The sequence below is a fragment of the Muntiacus reevesi genome, chromosome 2, assembly GCF_963930625.1.
Source record: "Muntiacus reevesi chromosome 2, mMunRee1.1, whole genome shotgun sequence".
NCBI classification, from domain to species: Eukaryota; Metazoa; Chordata; class Mammalia; order Artiodactyla; family Cervidae; genus Muntiacus; species Muntiacus reevesi.
This window is the reverse complement of record NC_089250.1, coordinates 216,135,758-216,156,031: the sequence shown is the minus strand read 5'-3', so window position 1 is coordinate 216,156,031 and position 20,274 is coordinate 216,135,758. Positions and strand designations below refer to the sequence as shown.

At 46.4% G+C, this 20,274-nt stretch overlaps 1 protein-coding gene across 4 annotated transcripts in view; it reads right to left on the bottom strand.

Moving 5' to 3' along the window:
- The window catches only part of ZNRF1 (zinc and ring finger 1), an 84,207-nt gene that overhangs the window by 18,370 nt on the left and 45,563 nt on the right, over positions 1-20,274 (bottom strand). The gene's annotated exons all lie outside the window — the stretch shown is intronic.

Here is a 20,274-nt window from a genome sequence, read left to right as displayed (position 1 = left end):
ATACGCAGCATATACTGCTGATACATGGAACACAAAAGATTATTAAAAACATGCTGAGTGAAGCACATTAAAGAGCACATATAATAGGAATTATACAAAGTTCTAGAACAGGGAAAGTTAATCTATGGTGGAAAAAATCAGAACAGTGGCTGTCTCTAGGGGGTAGCAGCTGGGGCAGAGAACCTTCTGGGGTGATGAAAATGTCACGAGGAGGGTTTAGGTAACACACATGCATGTATCTGTCAAAATTCTGTGAATGTACACTCAAGATTTGAGATTTCATTGCTTGAACATTTTACCTCAACCAGAAAAAAGTATACACAAATACTGAACTGTAGTTGATGATAGGCTGAATGAAGCATTTAGAGGGAAGTGTACTAATGTTTACATTAAAACTAAATGCATCAAAAAGTAAGATATACAAGTTAAACTTTTCAACTTTTCTGTATGTTTGAAATTTTCATAATATAATGCTGGAAAAATTGTCATTTGATAATTTGTTTTTTCCTTTCTGAGACTGGATGTGTTTTATTTCTTTTCTTGCTTAAATGCTATGGCTAAGACTTGTAGTACCTGACTGTGTGGATCACAACAAACGGTGGAAAATTCTTAAAAGAGATGGGAATACCAGACCACCTGACCTATCTCCTGAGAAATCTGTATGCAGGTCAAGAAGCAGCAGTTAAAACTGGACAAGGAACAATGGATTGGTTCCAAATTGGAAAAGGAGTATGCCAAGGCTGTATATTGTCACCCTGCTTATTTAACTTATATGCAGAGTATATCATGTGAAATGTCAGGCTGGATGAAGCACAAGCTGGGATCAGGACTGCTGGGAGAAGTATCAATAACCTCAGATAAGCAGATGACACCACCCTTATGGCAGAAAGTGAAGAGGAACTAAAAAGCCTCTTGATGAAAGTGAAAGAGGAGAGTGAAAAGTTTGGCTTAAAGCTCAACATTCAGAAAACTAAGATCATGGTATCCATTCTCATCACTTCATGGCAAAACATGGGGAAACAGTGACAGGCTTTATTTTTTTGGGTTCCAAAATCACTGCAGATGGTGATTGCAGCCATGAAATAAAAAGACACTTGTTCCTTGGAAGAAAAGCTATGACCAAACTAGACAGCATAATAAAAAGCAGAGACATTACTTTGCCAACAAAGGTCCATCTAGTCAAAACTATAGTTTTTCCAGTAGTCACACATGGATGAGAGAGTTGGACTATAAAGAAAGCTGAGCAGCAAAGAATTGATGCTTTTGAACTGTGGTGTTGGGAGAAGACTCTTGAGAGTTCTTTGGACCGCAAGGAGATCAAACCAGTCAATCCTGAAGGAAATCAATCCTGAATATTCATTGGAAGGACTGATGCTAAAGTTGAAATTCCAATACTTTGGCCACCTGATGTGAGGAACTGACTCATTGGAAAAGACCCGATGCTGGGAAAGATTGAAGGCAGGAGGAGAAGGGGACAACAGAGAATGAGATGGTTGGATGCCATCACTGACTTGATGGACATGAGTTTGAGCAAGCTCTGAGAGTTGGTGATGGAAAGGGAGGCCTGGCGTGCTGCAGTCCATGGCGTCGCAAACAGTCAGACATGACTGAGCAACTGAACTGAACTGAACTGAATCATGTTAGATAAAAGTCTGCCTGGGTATAGGATTCTTGAGTTGCCTTCCTTTCTTCCTCAGGGGTCTGCAGATAAAATTCTATCATTTTTTAGCTTCCTGGAGTTGCAAATAGAAAATCTGACGCCAGTGTGGCTCTTTTTCCTTTGTAAATGGTATGTTCCTTTGGCCTGAAAGCTTGAAAGATTCTTCTTTCCATCCTAAGAGTTAAGCAATATTACTGGGATACTCTTAGATGTATCTTAGTTTTTCCCTTCATGGTAGGTCAGGAGTGCCATTTACCAAATATTTCTAGCTTTCCTCCTTCCAGCTGTATGGTAGGAACATATATGCCTCCCTTTGAAGTTAACAGTGGGATTGTGATTTGCTTTGGTGAATAAAATAGACGTGATATATGCACTTCCAAGCCAACTTTAAGTGCTATTAATAGTTCATGATTCAAAGCCTCTGTCACCTTTTGTTCCTGAATAACAACAAGCAAAACCCCCTCCTCCCATACCTATACTGGCTACTGCATCATGGGGAGGGGGGGAATAAACTTGTTGAGTTAAACTACTGACCTTGTGGACTGTTTGCTATTATATTTTAACCTACTTCTAACCTGTCCTCACTGATACCGCCTTCCTTTACCTTTTTCTTCTTTGAGTGCCCCTACTACTGGTATGTCAAGTTCTTGGTTCCATCTTCCGGGTCTCTTGTCTCCTCTTCCATAACTTCTCTGTCTTAGCATCTGCTCAGGAGTTGAGCCTTTGTGACTCTTCTGGGCCCTGCCTGCCCCTGCTTGCTGGAAGAGGTCAACGGTTGGCAGCAGAATCAAAGCAATAAGACGTGCACTCTGATTAGAATCCTCTCTGCCCAGATATCCATATTTCCCTCTTTTAAATATACATTCTCTTTGGACCAGTTACAGTCCACATACGTGTCATTTTCAATGCCTCTGCATTCTGTAGTAATGACATACTGTGCTTAGCTATCTTCTTCTGTGGGTGTTTAGATTCCCAATTGTTGCCTACTATAGAGATTCTCTCTACTCTAAGCAAGGAAGAACATACCAGTGTATTTTTGCTGTTTCTGGATTCTAGGTTGACTGGTCTGGAAGAAAGAAAATTATATTAGGGATCAGAAGAAACAGACTATCACTAGCCAGGTGGCCTTGTACAAACTCCTCAGTAATATATGCATAGGATAGCACCCTGCCTTCTTTCCAATATATTCTAAAATCCAACCAACAGTGGATATTCAAGTGCTCTGTGTAGAGCAAACTCTTGTGAAATATGAGGTGCCCATTTTACTTGGCTGCACCTAGTACAACTTGAATATACAGAGACTTGCTAGTAAATCTGCCTATTTGAGGAAATATACAAATCTTTGGGCAAAGAAGTGAAAAATGAGCTGATCCTAGATAGTGTGTTTTTGTGGACTCTAAGATGCCATCAATTTATTTTTTTAATTGGAGTATAACTGCTTTACAATGCTGTTCCAGATTCTATCGTTCAACAGTAGAATCAGCCACAAGTATACACACACACCCCTCCCCCTAGAACCTCCTGTCTGCCAAGGTCCCACCTCTCCAGGTCACCACAGAGCACAGCGCTGAGTTCCCTAATCTGCACAGCAGGCTTCTACTCGTTATCTATTTTACACGCAGCAGTGTATATAAGTCAATGCTACTCTCTCAATTTTTCACCCCTCTGCCATCAATTTTAAGAGGCACCATTATGAACCTCCAAGAGAGAGAAAAAAGCAGTCAGTTATAATTTGGGCATGTGACGATATGACACATCCTGATTTTAGAGTTAAATTGTGTTTAGTTGTTAAATTGTGAAATGTATGTGCCTTAGAATCAATGGATGTATGAAAAATGCATACATAAATATTTTTAAAATATACAGGCTGAATCCAATCAGTACATCTATCCTGTTCATTGGCTAAAACTGAGAACAGGCTCAATGGAGTACCTATCGTGGGAACAAAGGCAAGAGCTGCAGGCTGAGCATGTGGTCGTGTGCCTGGCGACTTCAAACTCGCCCACGGCCACAGCAAGTCCGGGCTGCACTCCTGCCAGGTGGAGCCCAACAGCAGCACTCCAGCCAAAAGAGCGGAAAAAGCATTTGCCAGGAGCAGGAACTATGCTGCTAATTGGTCCCGTTCCCCTTGACCCTCTAACACACTTCTTCCAGAAAGAGGCCCTGGAAGGACTATCTAGGAGAAGGATTACTGGGTGGAGGGAAGCAAGAAGGGGCATGACAGTCTGATGACCTGGGTCTGAGCGAGAACAAATACAAAAAGGATGAAAGGCTCCGTGTGACAGTGATCAAGTCCCGAAGCACTGGCCAGGAAACATTACTGTCAAATGATAACCCCTCATTGCACGGCTAGCATGCTCGGGCCAAGTTTAGGGGCAGCCAATCAGGACTCAAAGTATGGATGTGGTCTCCAGATGAATATCTGGCTTTTAGTTTGGAGATGCCTTAAGTAAAGGATAGCTCATCTGTTGAAAGAGGAAGATGGCCCAGGACCCAAAGGATCAAGGTAGAATTTCTTCAGATTCTTAGATATTAGGCTTATCTATAAGCTAGGCAATAGGACAGACAAGGCTGGCCAGGAAATGCCCAGTTACTCAGCCAAGTACCAAGCTTTCCTCCCAATGGAGGTCCTGCCTCCATTCCAAGCCCCAACACAGCACAGGCCCACATCCCCTGGACCCAGCACACACAGCCGCGGTCAGAGGGGGCTTTCTGGAGTCTGGGCAATGCCAGAGCGCATCTGAGGAACAGGCAGGACTGCTCAGGCTTCTCCTCATAAACTCAACTGCATCAAGCGGGGCCAAGGAGCCCCCTCCCTCAGAAGAGACAAAGGGAACGCAACATCCGGGTTTTAGGCAGAAAAGGCAGTTACCACCCTCAGAGACATGGGGACTGCCCCCACTGTGACGGCAGACGCGCGCCTCGCTTCTTCCGATTCCGAGGGGGACGCTGTTTGAGCAGGACATGCGCCATGCAGGTCTACCCTCACGCCTAACAGGCGCCCTCGGCTGACGTTCCCAGAGAAATGGGACTATACTTGGAATCACCCAATTGTCAGTCTATACTCTTCCAAGTCCTGGGATCTTCATCGATATACTTAAAATTTCCAACTTTTAAGTAACTTTTAAAAAATGGTGTGTGTGTGAAAGAGAGAGAGAGAAAGTGGAGTTGGAGGACAGAAGGAGAGTTAGCAAAGAGAAAAGGACAAAGATGGAAATTTCTGCATAAAATCCATGGAGGACCAAGAGTTTATTTCCGGGTTTCTGAAGGCACTGTCCATCCCGACGCACATAAACCTGATAGAGGTTTTTCACTTACAAGAAAGAAAACGCTTGAACACACCACGAGATCACATTCAGCCAGCAGCTGACTCATCCGGCGAATGGATATGACACTCTTATCTGAGTAACCGCTCATTCTGAAAAACACCATTTGCCTAGCACTGTGGAACCTGCACCTACTCATGCTGACAGCCCTGGCCTCTCCGCGTCACTGGAGGTCTGCCAGAAGACCCCTCCACATCCTCCAGTATCGTCTCAGGATGCGGATCTCATGCTGCTGTACGCACTCCATAGAAACCATCAGCTCCGGTCGGGCCCTGCCATTCGGCAGGCTGAGCTGGGTTATCTGGAAGGATGAGTGCTGGTTGGCATCTCTCCTGGGCCTAGAGACCTGGCCCCTTCTCAGCAGGGCATCCGCTGCTCATCTGCACCTCCAACACAGAAGGAGATGCAGGCAGGAACTCGGCGGACATGATCCTGTCAGCCACAACTGTGCTTTGAAATGGCATCTAAAGAGGAAGAAGCCAAAAGAATAGAATGAGGTTGTTTTGAGAGCTCAAGAGCAGCGGAGTGATCAATCCTGTGAAAGAGAACTGTCAGGGCAAGAGAAGACCTTCATGCTTCAGTCCTTGATTTTCTGTCATCCACAGCTTTGAGTACCACAGAGAAAGAGATGAGGAGACCCTAGAGAGCTACGAGGTACTGACCAGTGAGTTAAAAATCATTTCCCAGGGACCCTCCAGACACAACGCACAGGTAGGAAGGGCCATCAATTCTAAGGTCCCTGAAGCAGCGAATGACCCCTATCAAGACGTGTAAAGTGTGCTACTATACTGATGGCTTGAAGTATAGGAGACAAAAATGAGAGAGGCTAGTGTGGGGGAGCAAAGAGGGCAAAGGAAGAGACTCCAATGTAGTAGCAGGAACATGGCAAAACCGCCTAATCATAATAGTTCCAAGGTTTAAAAAGTCAGGAATCTCCTAATGATACATAATCTGACTGGCTGGCAAGCAAAATGCTAGTAACATGCTGTAACATGAAAATCAAGTATATGTCAGTAGACAAAATATTAAGCCACTAAGTAGTCTTTGTATTGGACCTTAACACACGAATGCTGATGAGAAATGGGAAGGCCATGCAAACTGGAATTAAATTCTTTTTTCACTTTGATCTTTTGCCGTGATAACCACGTTTACATAGGTTTGGACATTTCCATATTTCACTGAGTCAGCACATCAACTTCCCCAAATATTACAGGAACCTAAATACTGACAAATATCACTAACTGAAATCCGTGGAAGATATGAGAATTAAAACACGAGCAGCCAAGCAGAATGGAACAAGGTGGTTAGGACTCAGAATTCCAGGGCTCAAGTCATGAATTTTAGAGCCAAGGGGAAATCACCTGACCTCTCTGAGCTTCCATTTTCTCACCTGTAAACCAGGAATAATTTTACCAACCTAGCCTCTGAATGAGAACATATGTGTAAATAGCTATAGAAATGTTTGGCTGGCAGAATAACAGTCCCTAAAAGGTGTCCACACCCTAACCTCTGGAAGCTGCAAATGTTACCTTTTTGATATAAAAATATACTTTTTATTGTAGTACAGTTACTTTATGTAAATATTATCTTGCATGAAGAAAAGAGCCTTACAGATGGGATAAGTTAAGGTTTAAAACAGAAGACTATCCTGGATCATTCGGGGGTGCCCAATGTGGTTACAGATTCTTCATAAGGTAAAGGAGACAGCCAGGGAGTCAGACGTCAGAGGGACGTTTGAAAGTAGGAGCTGCCGGCTCTGAAGACAAAGGAAGGCACTGTGAGCCAAGGAGAGCGGGCAGCCTCCAGAAGCTCCAAAAGGCAAGGAAATGGCTTCTCCTCTGGAACCGGCACAAGAAATGCAATCCTGGCAACACCTTGGCCATTTCAGGAATTTTAACCTCCAAAAACCTAAGACAATAAATTTGTGTTGTGATCATTTGTTACACCCATAACAGGAAACCAACACAAAATTTAACAGGCGACAAGGTTATTTCCCCAAAGGAACAACTTGTTAAAGCGGAGCTGTCGGCTAGACAGGAAGTTACCAAAGCGTGGTGTCCTGTCTCGGGCATCAGTGAGGACTGCACGGCCAGCTGCTCCCTGCACTCACGCAGCGTGAGCCGCCAAGCAAGACAGGCAGTCTGTCCCCTCACTCTTACTCCAGTCACTAAGCATAAGAAACAAGGCAAAACATTATACCATCTCTACCCTCAAGGAACTGAGATCTCAGGAAGAAGAGAGAAGCAAGGCCACGGGGCTGTTATTTTCCTGCCATTTCCAGAGCCTGCAGGGACTGACGGTGTTGGCAACATATATGATGTGTAGCCTCTTGACCTGGGTGCTCCTGGAACAGACATCAGAGGATCCATCAACCTCCCTAAATAACATGATAGGAGTGTTTTCCTTGGGTATGAAGCTGTAGATTTAGACTATCAGAAGGGTTTGGGTTTAAAACCCCAAAGTTCGGAACCATTTGGATAGCAAGAGAAAGATTACAAATACAGGGAACCAGGCCCTCCAGGGCTCTTCCTTACGATCAGGGTCCATACAACAAGTTCCATTCAATGCATTTTCCCTCTCTACTGAGTCAGCAGGAACGGGTCAGACCTCCCCTACCACAATCCTCTCTCAGTTCCACTTCCACCTTGAGCAACTGCCCCATGTACAATGAAAATCACCTGCAAAGAGTTATCTGCAATGGTCCTCTTCAGTCCCCCTCCTTCCAGTCCCTCTTGAACAACTCTAAACCCCCAAACTGCCCTCACCAAGGTTACCAACGACTCCCAGGTGGCGGTATCTGCAAGTCGCTTCTCCAACCACCAGCGCTGTCTGAGAAAGCCGACCCTCCTCCTCCCTGTCCCACGGGGCTGCGCTGGCTTCCTCCCTGAGGTCTGTCCGTTCCCTCGCACTGTCTCAGACGACCCTCCTGGGACACCAGCCCTCTCCAGCCGCACCCCGTCAGCGACCATGGCCGCTGCGCCTGCATCACCCCCACGCCGCCGCACACTCCGTGGAGGCCTCCACTGCGGTGTCCCAAGGGTGGCCCAGGGTGGGCTCCTGAAAACATCCGTCAGGTGAACAAAAACCACACTGTGTGGAAGCGGGTGAGAAGCCTCCAGCTGTGCGGCCGGGCAGAGACAAGCAGAGGCGACGTCAGACTAAGCCGGTTCCCAGCAGACGTTCACCCGCTACCACCTGGGGCTCCAGCGACGGCCACCCCGGCGAGGACCAAGCAGGATCACAGCGCACGAGACGGGACGTCGTCAGAACCCACTGCGGTCACGCTGCTTCCTGCCCACGCCTGTGTCCCCGAAAGGGCATGTGCACAGGCTGCAGGTGCCTGCCACCAGCACTGCACTGTGCAGCGGATGTGGGGCTTTGGCCAACACCTGGGCAGGCCCTGAAAGCTCTGGGGGCAGGAAAAAGGTCAGCGCTGCCCCCACGCTAAGTCTCACTGAGCTGGAACACCCTCAAGTTCCCACTGCTCCGAGCAACAAGAGAGGGCAGAGCCCGTCCCCACCCTGCCCCCTCGGGGCTGTGCCCAGGGGCAGCGGAAGAGCAGCAGCTGGCGACCTGGGTCTTCCACCCCAGGGTGGGGGTCACCAGGAACCCAGGGGCCATTTCCTGGACAGGGGAGCTTCTGAATGCTTCTACAGTAGGATAGATACATTTCCTTTTACAAAGCCTTTTTATTTGGAAAATTTCAGACTAACAAAATAGAGGATATAATGAGCTCCCAGGTACTCATCACCCAGCTTCAGCAGTGATTAACTCAGACCAAGTCAGTCTCTCCCCTGGGGTGGCCATGCCTTGGTGTGTGGGGACACTCACGGTTTAAACTTGGTGTCCTGATGGAATTACTAGCCCCCTTCTATCAGTCTGCAGTGCAGGAGACTTGGGTTCAGTTCCTGGGTTGGGAAGATCCCCTGGAGAAGGGAATGGCCACCCACTCCAGCATTCTGGCCTGGCACAGCTGAGTGACTTTTACTTTCTCTTCGCTCAGTCTCAAACATGCCTAGGATCGGACAATAAATTATACGGTCACCTGATCTTTACCCCACCCACCTGGATTATTTTGAAGTCAATTTCAGATAAGTCTATTCATAAATATTTCAACATGTGGTTCCAGAGATTTTAATACATCTCAGCACTCCAGGTATCGACCTGCCCACCCTGGAAGGCTGTGTGCACGGGGTCCTCCATACCCACTTTGTGGGCCGACGACATGATTCCTTCCGGCTCAGGCGCTGGGCAGCCAAGCGCGTGGAGAAGCCAAACGTGCACTGATTCAAGCTGCGACTCCGCTGGATGGCCTGCTTCCACTACACCATGCTGCCTCCATGCAGAGGTCGAGAAACAGCCGTGGACAACGGGGCACTGGGACAACCCTCAGCACGGTGGATCATTTTCCACGTGGACACACAAGGAGCAGAGTGAGTCTCAACTATTCAGAGTAAAGGAATTCATACTTCAAACCGACCCACAAGAGAATACAGCCCCAACCTTCGTCCCTGTTTTCTGGATGGTATCACTGCAAGATTTCAGAGGCAGGCTAAAAGTCAGAGCAGTCTATGCAATATACTTTCTTAACACTTAGGAGAGAAAGGAGAGAAGTGGGATACAATCACTTCTTTTGAATCTTTAGAAGAAATGATAGTAGAAAGTTCACTGCTCTATGACCGAGTGAGCCCATTTCTGGTAGGTTTCCCTAAGAACTCCTCCTCCAGGCCCATCAGAAGATGACTCGGAAGTTCCCCACCGCACCCCGCGGGGCGACAACGAGCTGCAGGCAGCCAGGATGAAGAGCAGGAAAGGTAAGTGCCATGCAGAGTGTGGACACTGTGGCGTGTCTGTGAGCGGCAGGCATCAGCAATGGACCAAACGCACACACAGGAGAAATCTGAACCCAGTGCCAAGAGGAGAAAAGATACGAAAGGATCTGGAGCACCAAGCCATTCAAGATAAAAACATATATATGTGGTCACTGAAATCCGAAAACTAAAATAAAAACACAGCACACAAAGCAACAATTCCTAACGCAACAACGAGAGAATATATATGAAGCACACTTGCGTGGTTGACTACAAGGGCAGGGGATGGAGAACAGGAACCAAAGCAAGGAAACCAACGTACAGTCACCTAGAGCCAAGAGGACAGCCTCACCCAAACCAGCGACAACATGCCACAACCAGAGGAGCAGAGTCGTTAACTCAACCCTCTGCACCAGAGGCAGGTTTAAGGATGAAGGGGGGGGGGGGGGGGGGCGGGGGGAAGCTCACTATTAACAAAAGCTGGCAAATGATGAACCTGAGGGAAGCCTGGTCTCCACTTCTGAAGTGCCTTCTTCCATCTGCCTAGATAACTGGCTGACATGGCCCAGGACCGGGCAGGGAGAGCGCAGGGCGGCTGAAAGGGCACCTCACTCCCGCCTGCTGCTGGCGCTCGGGGAGGGCGTGTGGATGGCAGTGCCGGGCTCATCACTGAGGCAACGCGGTCCCGGCTTGGAGGCGCGGGCAGGGGGCCCCTGTGCTGCGGGCCTGGGGCTGTGGCTCCCGGAGGCTCCAGCTCCCGGCTGGATGACTCCTGGCACAGCTCGCTTTACAACCTTTACCTGCAAGAGCAGGGGGCGGACAGGACAGTCGAAACCCAAAACTGCTCCCTGCTCTCATTCTTGAGCTTGTGCGTGTGTTACACTGTTAATGCTCAATTCTGTGTGTAAGCCAGTCTCCAGTGGGTCGACACTGAAAGATAAACCCATTTTCAACAGTTACGCGGTTGCTGTGGATTTTCAGGCCAAAGATGCTGTGGATGGGGGGCCAGGCTGTGCTGCTGCCGGCCAACCCCGGGAAAACATTAGGGTCCCCCGTGCTGTAGGGGCCTCTAGACTCGCTGCCCAATGGGCCATCTGGTGGATTTAGAACCCAGAAAGGATGTCTGGTCGACTCGACTCTGAACAATTATTTTCCTTGATTACTGAGTTTTTTGGTGTCTCCTCACACTTCGTGCCCAATCCTGGTGTAAAAGTATATGGATTAAAAAAGATCTTCAACGTGTTCGTTCTCCTGGATTTTTATTTTTTAATCTTAGAAGTCAGAGGAATGGGTGCAAAAGTATTCATAGTGAAAAAACGATGCTCAGGTTTCTGGTTTCAGAAACTGAGTAGACCATGGTTTTCATGAATATACAAATCCTAGAAGGACACAGGCCAACAGAAAGGGGGCAGGAATGAAGATGACGGTTCAGGTGGGTTCAGTTTGGGGAACTCATGTGAGCAAGATGGAAGTAGAATCGATGGTGTGTCTGGTGTAAGGAACTGGGACCCTGAGAGAAGATCTACACTGCAGATATGGATTAAGGTAGACACAGGCAGAGAAAAAAAAACCCATGGGAACAGATAAGCCCAGTCTAGGAGAGTGTGTAAGCATTCAGGTCAGAGCCTGGAGGGAAAATAACATTGATGGGACCACACTGAAATACACGTGAACATATGGTGGAGACTGGAAGTAAAAGGGAGTGGGTAAGAATAGTATATTCATAGTATTATAAACTGGTGAGGGAGCTTCAGGCCCATTTCACAAAGAGGAAAAAGGCCCAGACAAATAAGGAAATAGATACATGCTGAAAAGGCTGAAAAGGCAAGTGTGTTCTCACAGCCCTGGCCACCAGGGCCAACTCCTAAGCATGGATTAGGGTGATTACACTTCATGCCCTGGAGGGAGGCAAGATTCGTGGCTGGAGGCCTGGAGCTTGCTGTGCTGACTTCAGACCCTAGAACCACCCTTGGCGTCACTCACCCCCGTGGCTGGTGTTGGAGACCCTCGCACACAACTGGGGCTCCCTTCCTCCAAAGGTCATGCTCCAAAATGAGATCACTGGGCCTTTAACTTTTTGGACAGAGAAGTGTTTGGCTTTAATAGGCAAGACCAATCAACCAGATCATCCATAAAAAAAGGAACAGCGGGCATGGATCAGAACCCAGCTTGGCCTCCTGACAAAGGATTCGTCTCGGGGGCGCTGCCCCACTGCCTGCCCTCCGCACAGAATGAGACCCCCTGGTCTGGTGAGCCCCTTCCTTCTGTTCCACTGCTGGGGATGGTGTCATGCCAAAATGTTCACCAGTCCTGAGAGCCACCCTCCTCCTGCTCAAGGCTTCTCCGGGGTACTGCACTCCAGGAGAAAGCTGACTCAGCTCTAAACTTCTGAGGCCAATTTTATGTGACAGAAAAGGGTTTTATTTTTAAAATATATTTCTGGATTATATGTTGAGACTTTTTTTTTTTGTATCTACACTATTCTGAAATCTACTTTTTTCATTTTAAAATACATTTTCTTCTATGGAAATGTATGGATAACCTCCCTCGTCTCTTTCAGAAACAGTTATGTAGGATCCTACTGTGCGTGCGCGCTCAGTGATTAAGTCACATCCAGCTCTTTTGAGACCGCATGGACTACAGTCTGCCAGACTCCTCTGTCTGTGCAATTTCCCAGGCAAGAATACTGGAGTGTGTTGTCATTTCCTCCTCCAGGGGACCGTCCCAACCCAGGGACTGAACCTGTGTCTCCTGCACTGGCAGGTGCAGGATTCTACTGTATGGAGACATAACTTATGTATTCAATTTCCTATAGCTAGACTAAATTTAGGGTGTCTTCAGTTTTTCAAACAACATCGTGTCTTGGCAGCACTTGTCTGGTTTCATCCTTGGGTAAATTTCACAAAGTGAAACTGCTTAGTTAAGACACAGATACTTCACAAAAACCACAGCTACAAAAGAGTACAAGGGAAAAAGTAAAAGTCCTCAGGTTCAACTCCCTGGAGGTAATTATTGATGATTACATTTTAAGACCTGGGGAATGGCTTTATTCTATCCTCACGTGTCTGTTGATGGAGGCTGATTGACTGGTTTCACTGTAAGACACCAAATGTCTCTTCTCAGACCTGTTTCAATCTTCCAGCGCACCTGAGCGAGGTCTTTTTCTTGTGTCCTTTCATTCCCAAGGGTCATTCCATTCTCCGCTTTGCAGATCTTTTCCGCTGGGAGCAACCATTTCAATCTACTTCACATGCCTCCTCTGGTGTATAGGTGTTCTTGCAAAATGTGGACTGACATTGTGGCTACGTGACTATTATTATTTTTTTCTCTTTATCATCCTCATCAGCAAACAAATAGGCTAGTATTTCTCCAATTTTGGAAAAATGCCTTGATTCCACTTCAACTGACAGCTATCTCTTAATTTCTTTTCATGGTTTTGTATCAAAAACTCTTCTGCAAGGTTGTCTATATTTAATAATGCCTTTCCTCCCTCTCACCCCAAGCCCACTCCGACCATATTTTTGCCTTCAGCACTGCACGGAAACTGCTCTGTCAAGGGCACCGCTAGCACACAGGCCACCACACCTGACCGTCACCTTTCGGTGCTGGCTACCTGAGGTCTCCCGGGAACAGGGTCAGGTCGGCGCTCCCGCCTCTGTGACTCACTTTCTCCAGTTGGCTTCTAACCTGGACTCTCTTGGTTTTCCTCTTACTCCGCTGGTTGCACTGTCTACGTTTCTATTTCCTCTTCTTCCTCCCAATCACAAGCACAGACATAATAACGGTCTATGCTTCAAGGCTCAGTCCCGACTCCCCTATTATTCTCTCTGTACATCCTCTCTCTTCTGAGTCTCAAGGCTTTAAATACCATCTGTGTTTTTCGCCTTATTTGTGCTTTACAACACTCCTCCTTGCTCCTGTGACAGGGAGATACTCTGTCCTACTCCCTACTTTTTTATAATCCCTTATCTGCAAACTTTGGGGCCAGAGGAATTTTGGAATTCAGACTGTTCCAGACTTAAGAAAGGTGATATCAAGTAATACTTCTAATTAAAGTCTAGAACAGCACATATTACACACATTAATAGCTTTGAAGTGACCCACCAAGGAAATAATTAAGGATCACCAATGGATAATAAACCCATTAGGTATTATCATCAGAACACTAAAATAATTTGGACACTGGAGAACAGGATATTTGCAAGCAACCAATGAATTGCCCTGTAAGCAACTGGCGAACTACAAAGAGGGAAGGGGGAAAAAAAGGACTTTTACAAGGGAAACTTCTGGTAGTCACCATGTTGACCAAATTATCAAACTTAACAGAACTAGGGTGGAAAAACCTGACATTTCATCACGTGTTTCCTTACATCACACAATATGAAGTACATAGCCACAACACACCTGAAGTCTTGCCAAAAATGTTCAAATGGAAATTATTCCAGACCTCACTTTCAGTTTATAAAGAGATGCAAGGGATAGTTAGTACCTAGAGAAACAGGTTAAATGACACCATGAGAAAATCAGACAAATCCAGAATGAGGGACACTCTGTAAGTCAGTTGGTTCTGGTCTTTACAGGCAGTCAACGTCACACACACTCACATACAGTTCTGGATCAAGAGAAATGAAAGAAACATACTAACCAAACATAATGGCTGGAATCCTGGCTGGATATTAGTTCAATAAAGCCATCTAAAAAAGTAAATTTTTGGTTTCTTTAAGGCCAAATGTCCCTCAAATTAGAATCACGTTAAGGTCTGGACAGAGAGAGAATGAGTTAGGGCCAGGAAAAGAAGTCAGCTGTTCTCCCAACAAAGCTGTAGCAGAAGCAAGGCCCCTCCAGAAGGAATCAATGATTCCTTGCCTCATGTCCTGCCAGAGTTTTGTTTCTGCCGGTACCACAGCGTTTACCGCAGCCTGTCTTGCACCATTTTTTTTTTTTGGTGTATGGTTGTTGTTTGTTTCTCTCACACTGGACTGTTCCCGAGGACAGCGAACACGTCTAAATTTATTTCTGTATTTTCCCGAGTGACCTCCACAGCAGGTGTTCAACAATGTCCACTGAACATTATTCAATGAACAGTAAACAGATAATGCTCATATGCTCAATAAACACGTGCTGAGTGGGGAAAGACATGTGGGGGATAACTGGACAGGGGTGAATGTGGGCACTAGATGATACTATAATATCATATTATTATGATATTATACTGTTAATTTTTTTAAATGTTGACTATTATGAGTCTGTAGGATAATGGCTCTTTCCTTATGGAAATGCCAACACATAGCAGTATGTATAGATAGAGTATCACAATGTCTGCAACTTATTTCAAATGGTTTAGTAAAAAAGGAAAAAAACATATATATATATATATATATATATATATATATATATATACATACACACACACAAACACCCATATATAGATAAAATACACCAAAATGATAAGTATTGAGTTCAGCTAGTACATATATGAGTGCCCACTGGACGACCCTTTTAATTTTTCTGAATGTTTCTAAGTTCTCACAGTAAGTCTGATAAAACACTGCAGTGAAATGTGTGATATTCGCATTCAGCAGGAGGAGGAAATGTACAAAGCGTTTCACCTCAAGTTTTGCTGCCATGTGGGTTATGAAAGAGATTTTGGTTTTCAGAGCTTCTTGGATTTTACATTTGTGGATAAAGGAGAGTGAGCCTCTATTAATTTTGTGGTGTTACTACTTTCATTTAGGCCTTTAATTCTCTCAGAATCTACCATCGGATGTGATATGACGTGGTTAACTGGTTTATGTTTTTCCCTGGTGAGTCAATTTTCCCAACACTATCTACTAAGTAATTAATCCTTTCCTCATTGATCTGTGGTGCCTTTTTATTTTGTTTTTTTAAAACATTCATTTACTTATTTTGGCTGCGCCAGGTCCTAGTTGCAGTGTGTGGGACCTTCCATCTTCATTCTTCCAGCTGCCGGATGCAGGATTTTTAGTTGCAGCATGTGAGATCTAGTTCCCTGGCCAGTGGGCAAACCTGGGCCCCCTGCACTGGGTCCAGTGTTAGCCACTGGACCACAAGACAAGTCCCCAGGTGTACCTTTTTATAGTATATTAAGTTCCCACATATACATGGGTCTATTTCTGAGACCTTTATTCTATTCCATTTTTGTCTGTCACCTATTCTGGCATAGATACCATACTTCTTTTATTACTATGGCTTGTTAGCTTGCATCTGATGCAAAAGTCCCCTTTTTCTTTGTAAAAGTTTACTTTGCTATCTCAAATGCCTTTAAGAATAAAAATTGTCCCCCTAAAAATCCAGTTTAATTCTGAATGGAACTGCGGCTCTGGCAGCCTGTTTTCCAAAGATGGCTGCACCAGCACATGCTTCATCCCACACACTCTTTCTCCAATGATACTAACATTCTCCTATCGATACAGGGGGTTTATGTTCTCTTCTCTTCTACCTAGGGTGACCTTCGCAAGCTGCCTGAATCAATAATGTGCAGAGGTGATGCCATGTGACTTCCAAGGCTGGGTCAAAAAAAAGCTTTCCCATGGTTCTCTCTTGGGACAAGGGAATGTGGAAGCCCTGAGCTAGTAAGAAGCCCAGCTTCCCTGAAGGCACCAGGCTGCTGAGATCACAGGAGAAGCTTGCACACAGTGATGCTCAAGGATCCCCAGCTGTTCAAGCCCCAAACGCTTGGGTCCTCCCAGACCAGGCACTGGTGCATGAGAGAAGCACCTCTGCGATGGTCCCATCCACAGCTACCATCTGACTGCAAGCTCAAACGAGCCCCAAAAGACGAAAGTCCTGCAAGAGCTGCTCCCCAATCACTGGCTCATAGAAGCTGTGAGAGAGAATGTGTTTCAAGCTATTTGGTTTTGGAGTTATTTGCTACTCCACAGTTATTGGAATAGCCCTGTTTATAAATCAGTGTGAAAGGTGGGTTATGATCTGTACAATAACAGATCTCATGCAAGAACAGACTATCTTCTCATTTATTTGGCCTTCTCACAGAGGTTCTATATATTTTTGTTTTTTGTTAAACACCAGAAACTATATGGTTTCTTCTGCTATTATTTCTTAAATTTCCAGTTGATCCCTGCTAGCATAGGGATATATAACTTAAACTAATAGATTCATCTTGTATCTGATTACATCATGTGAAAATGTTATCTCTTTCCTTCCAATTCTTACACTGAATTTCTTCTTTCCTTAATCTGTTGATCAAGATCTCCAGTAAATTAAACCATTTCTTCAGTTAAATACAATGTTTGTTATAGATTTCTGTTATATAACTTCTGTCAAATTAAGTTCTTTTATTCATTATTTTATTGAGTATTTAAAACAAAAAATGCTGCTGAACTTACAAATCATTTTTCTATATCAACTGAGATCCTATTTTCCTTTCTTTCGTCTATTGATATCACAGATTTTTTGATGCTGAACCATCCCTGTATTGGGGGTGGGCGGTAGGAAACAGTACTTGTTTGTAGACGTTCTCAATACACTACTGAATTGGATAGCTGATCTCCTATTTGGGGATTTGGGTAATATGAATGCCAGGGAGCTTTTTCATTTGTGACCAGACCTCTGCTCTGTAATAAGTTCAGTTTCTTCAAGTACAGAGCCGTCAAACTTGCACCCCTTCTGTAGGAGTTCTGGAACTAAACAGGCGAGGAAGTCTGGAGCCTCCGGGTACAGTGTGGACTCTCACCTGACCCTCCTACCTCTGGCTTGGTACCTCACCCCCCCTTCCCTTCCTTGGTGTCTGCCTAAGTCCATAAACTCCAGCTCAGTTTCTCCAGAGACAATACCTCCCAACTGCGGCAGAGCTGGGAGGTTACCGAGTGGAGATGAGGTGACAAGTGGCCCTTATTCAGACTTTCTCTCCATATTTTCAAGGTTAATAGAAGTCTGGTGAATAATTTGTGGAATGTCCATATGACAGGCTAGTGGACAACTAAAATTAAAAATAAAAAAAGTTCTAAATATTAAAATTTGTCCACAAATTAAAAAATGTTGCAGAACAATATGTAGCGTGTGACACCCTTAGAAAACAAAGAAACCCACACGTGCTTGCAGCATGAGCTTGGACACATCTGCAGACATACCCGTGTGTGGCAGGGGCTACCTGGTTACCCATGGACCAGAGGCTGCCGCAGCAGAAGGAGCACAAGCTTTTACTTTCAACCCTCTGCAGAGTCTGACCCTGTGATAATGAACTCAAATTACTTTCAGAATTATAAGAAACAAAGAAGATTTTTTTGTTACGTCCTCCCACTTCCTAACCCCCACCCCAATTATCCCTGGATCTCGGTGAAAATCACAATGATTGAAACTTCTATTTATTAAGAGGGCAAAAGCAGTGGTCCAGGCCTGACGAACGACTCGGACTGAAAACTGAGACTCCCTCAGCCTGCACGAGGGAGCACCAGGGGCCCTGCAACGAGGCCAGGCAGCAGCGGAGAGCCTCTCCAGCTTTCCTGTCATTTCCGCTTCCGCCGTCGCCTGCCTGCCTGCAGCACGTGTTCTACTGTAATCACCAAAGCAATGGGACTGGTACAGTTTCTCGCTCTATGAAAGCACACTCCTTTCTCCCTTATTTGAAGGCACAAGAGTTACTGAGCAAGGACCACAGGAGCCAGGACCCCCATCGCATGAGATAAGGTGAGAAGCACCCCATGGCTCCAGGAAGAGCAGCTGTGTCGTCTCAATTCACCAAATATCGCACTCCCAGGCGACCAGCTCTGAGCTCCGCCCACCAGCGGGTGCTCCAAGCGCCTTACGTGGGGTCCTCTTGGGGGCGCGGAGAGAGGACGCGCAGTGATCTGAGGGCAGGGTGGGCCCTCAGTCCTTCCAAAGAGCCTCTCTGGCTCTCACCGACGCGAGACACGCGGTGCCAAGAGCAGCCTGGGAAGGTCTCCATGCTCTTGCCGCACGCAGCAGCTCTGCGCCGGCTGCTCCGCAGGGTCTCCATCCATCCAGGAGGTGGCAGGAGGGGCGGAGGGGCGGAGGGGCGGGGGGGGGGGGGGGGGGGGGAGAGGACGGCGGGAAAGAGAAGAGAGGCGCGCCTTTCCGGAGCAGAGCCTCCAGGCACAGGCGCCGCCGGGCGCTGCATTTGCTCGACTGCATTTAAGCCCTTGAGCCTCCGTGCTGGGCACCACGATTATTCCTACTTTACAGATGTGAGACTCCAGGTAGGGGGGAAGTTTTCAGGAATAATGCTCCTAGACTCCCTGAGATAACCTGGAAACACAGAGGAAGAACTATAATGATAATGGGGAGTGGCCCCGTGTTTCAGCAGAGTCCCGAGCTGGAAGACAACCTCCACTTCTCCTCCAGGCCTCCCCCAGGCAGGAGGGAGGCAAACACACAGAGGCAGGCCACAGCCCGCCTGTCCCAGCTTTCTACTGACGACAAAAGCAGTGACTCTGGGCCCAGTTTCCCCTCTTCATTCTCCCTCACCTGCGGAGCGGGTGGCAGGAGGACCACCTTGCTGACAGCCGCGCAGCGTCACAGCTCACAGAGAGCCTCACAGGCTTCAGTGTCCGCTCTCAAAACCACTGGCGCGCTGTCTCCACTCAAGGATTCATCCACTTTCAACAACAGATCAAGATCTTTGGGCTGAGATTTAAAATATACATACGAGATTCCACCATACATATTTTTTAAAGTAACAGAACACGGACATCTATAAGGCAAATGTTGAGGCCAGCGAGGTGGGGCGGGAGGAAAGCTGGAGATGAAGGGGATAAGGTAAAAGGACATCCACGTGGACCCTGGCTTTCAGTGCCTGTCCCAAGCCAGGCGGGGATCTACCCGCTGCCTCCAGGAATGTGAATACACCTCAGCACCACCAGGGCTCCTTCCGCCCTCCCTAAAGGCACACTTGTGTATCTCCTGGCTCCAAGGGCCCAGCCTGCAGCCTGGGCAGTGGGAAAGGGACTAAGCAGGAAGCTAAAATATGTGCATTCTTATCAAGGTTATAAATCGTGATGTTTCTGAGTCTCCACTTTTTCACCTGTGAAGTGAGGAGACTGGCTTATGCCTCTCAGATTCCTTCTAATTCTAAGGCTTATGAATCTGAAATTAGTGATGACAGTGGGTCCTCTTCAGTTCAGTTTTCTTTTTCTTGTGGGATCAGATCTTAGTTCCCCAACCAGGCAGTGAGAGTGCAGAGCCCTAACAGCTGAAACCCCAGGGATTTCCCAACACCTTTGGTTTCTACTGCCCCTGCAGAAAAGCAGTATTATTTTCAGGTGAGCTAAAAGAGTTAGGAAGCCTCAGGCCTCACATATGGTAAATATTTTAAAATATTTTCAGAATTGATATTCCTGTTTAATAAAAGAGAGAGCCCCTATTAGAAAAGGCAAGGAGATACTTGTTATTCACATCCTGACTGCTAACCCTCAGAAGATTCCTCCTCTGACAACTCTCCATGGACACCACACAGCATTCTTCCCCCAGCCCTCCCTTA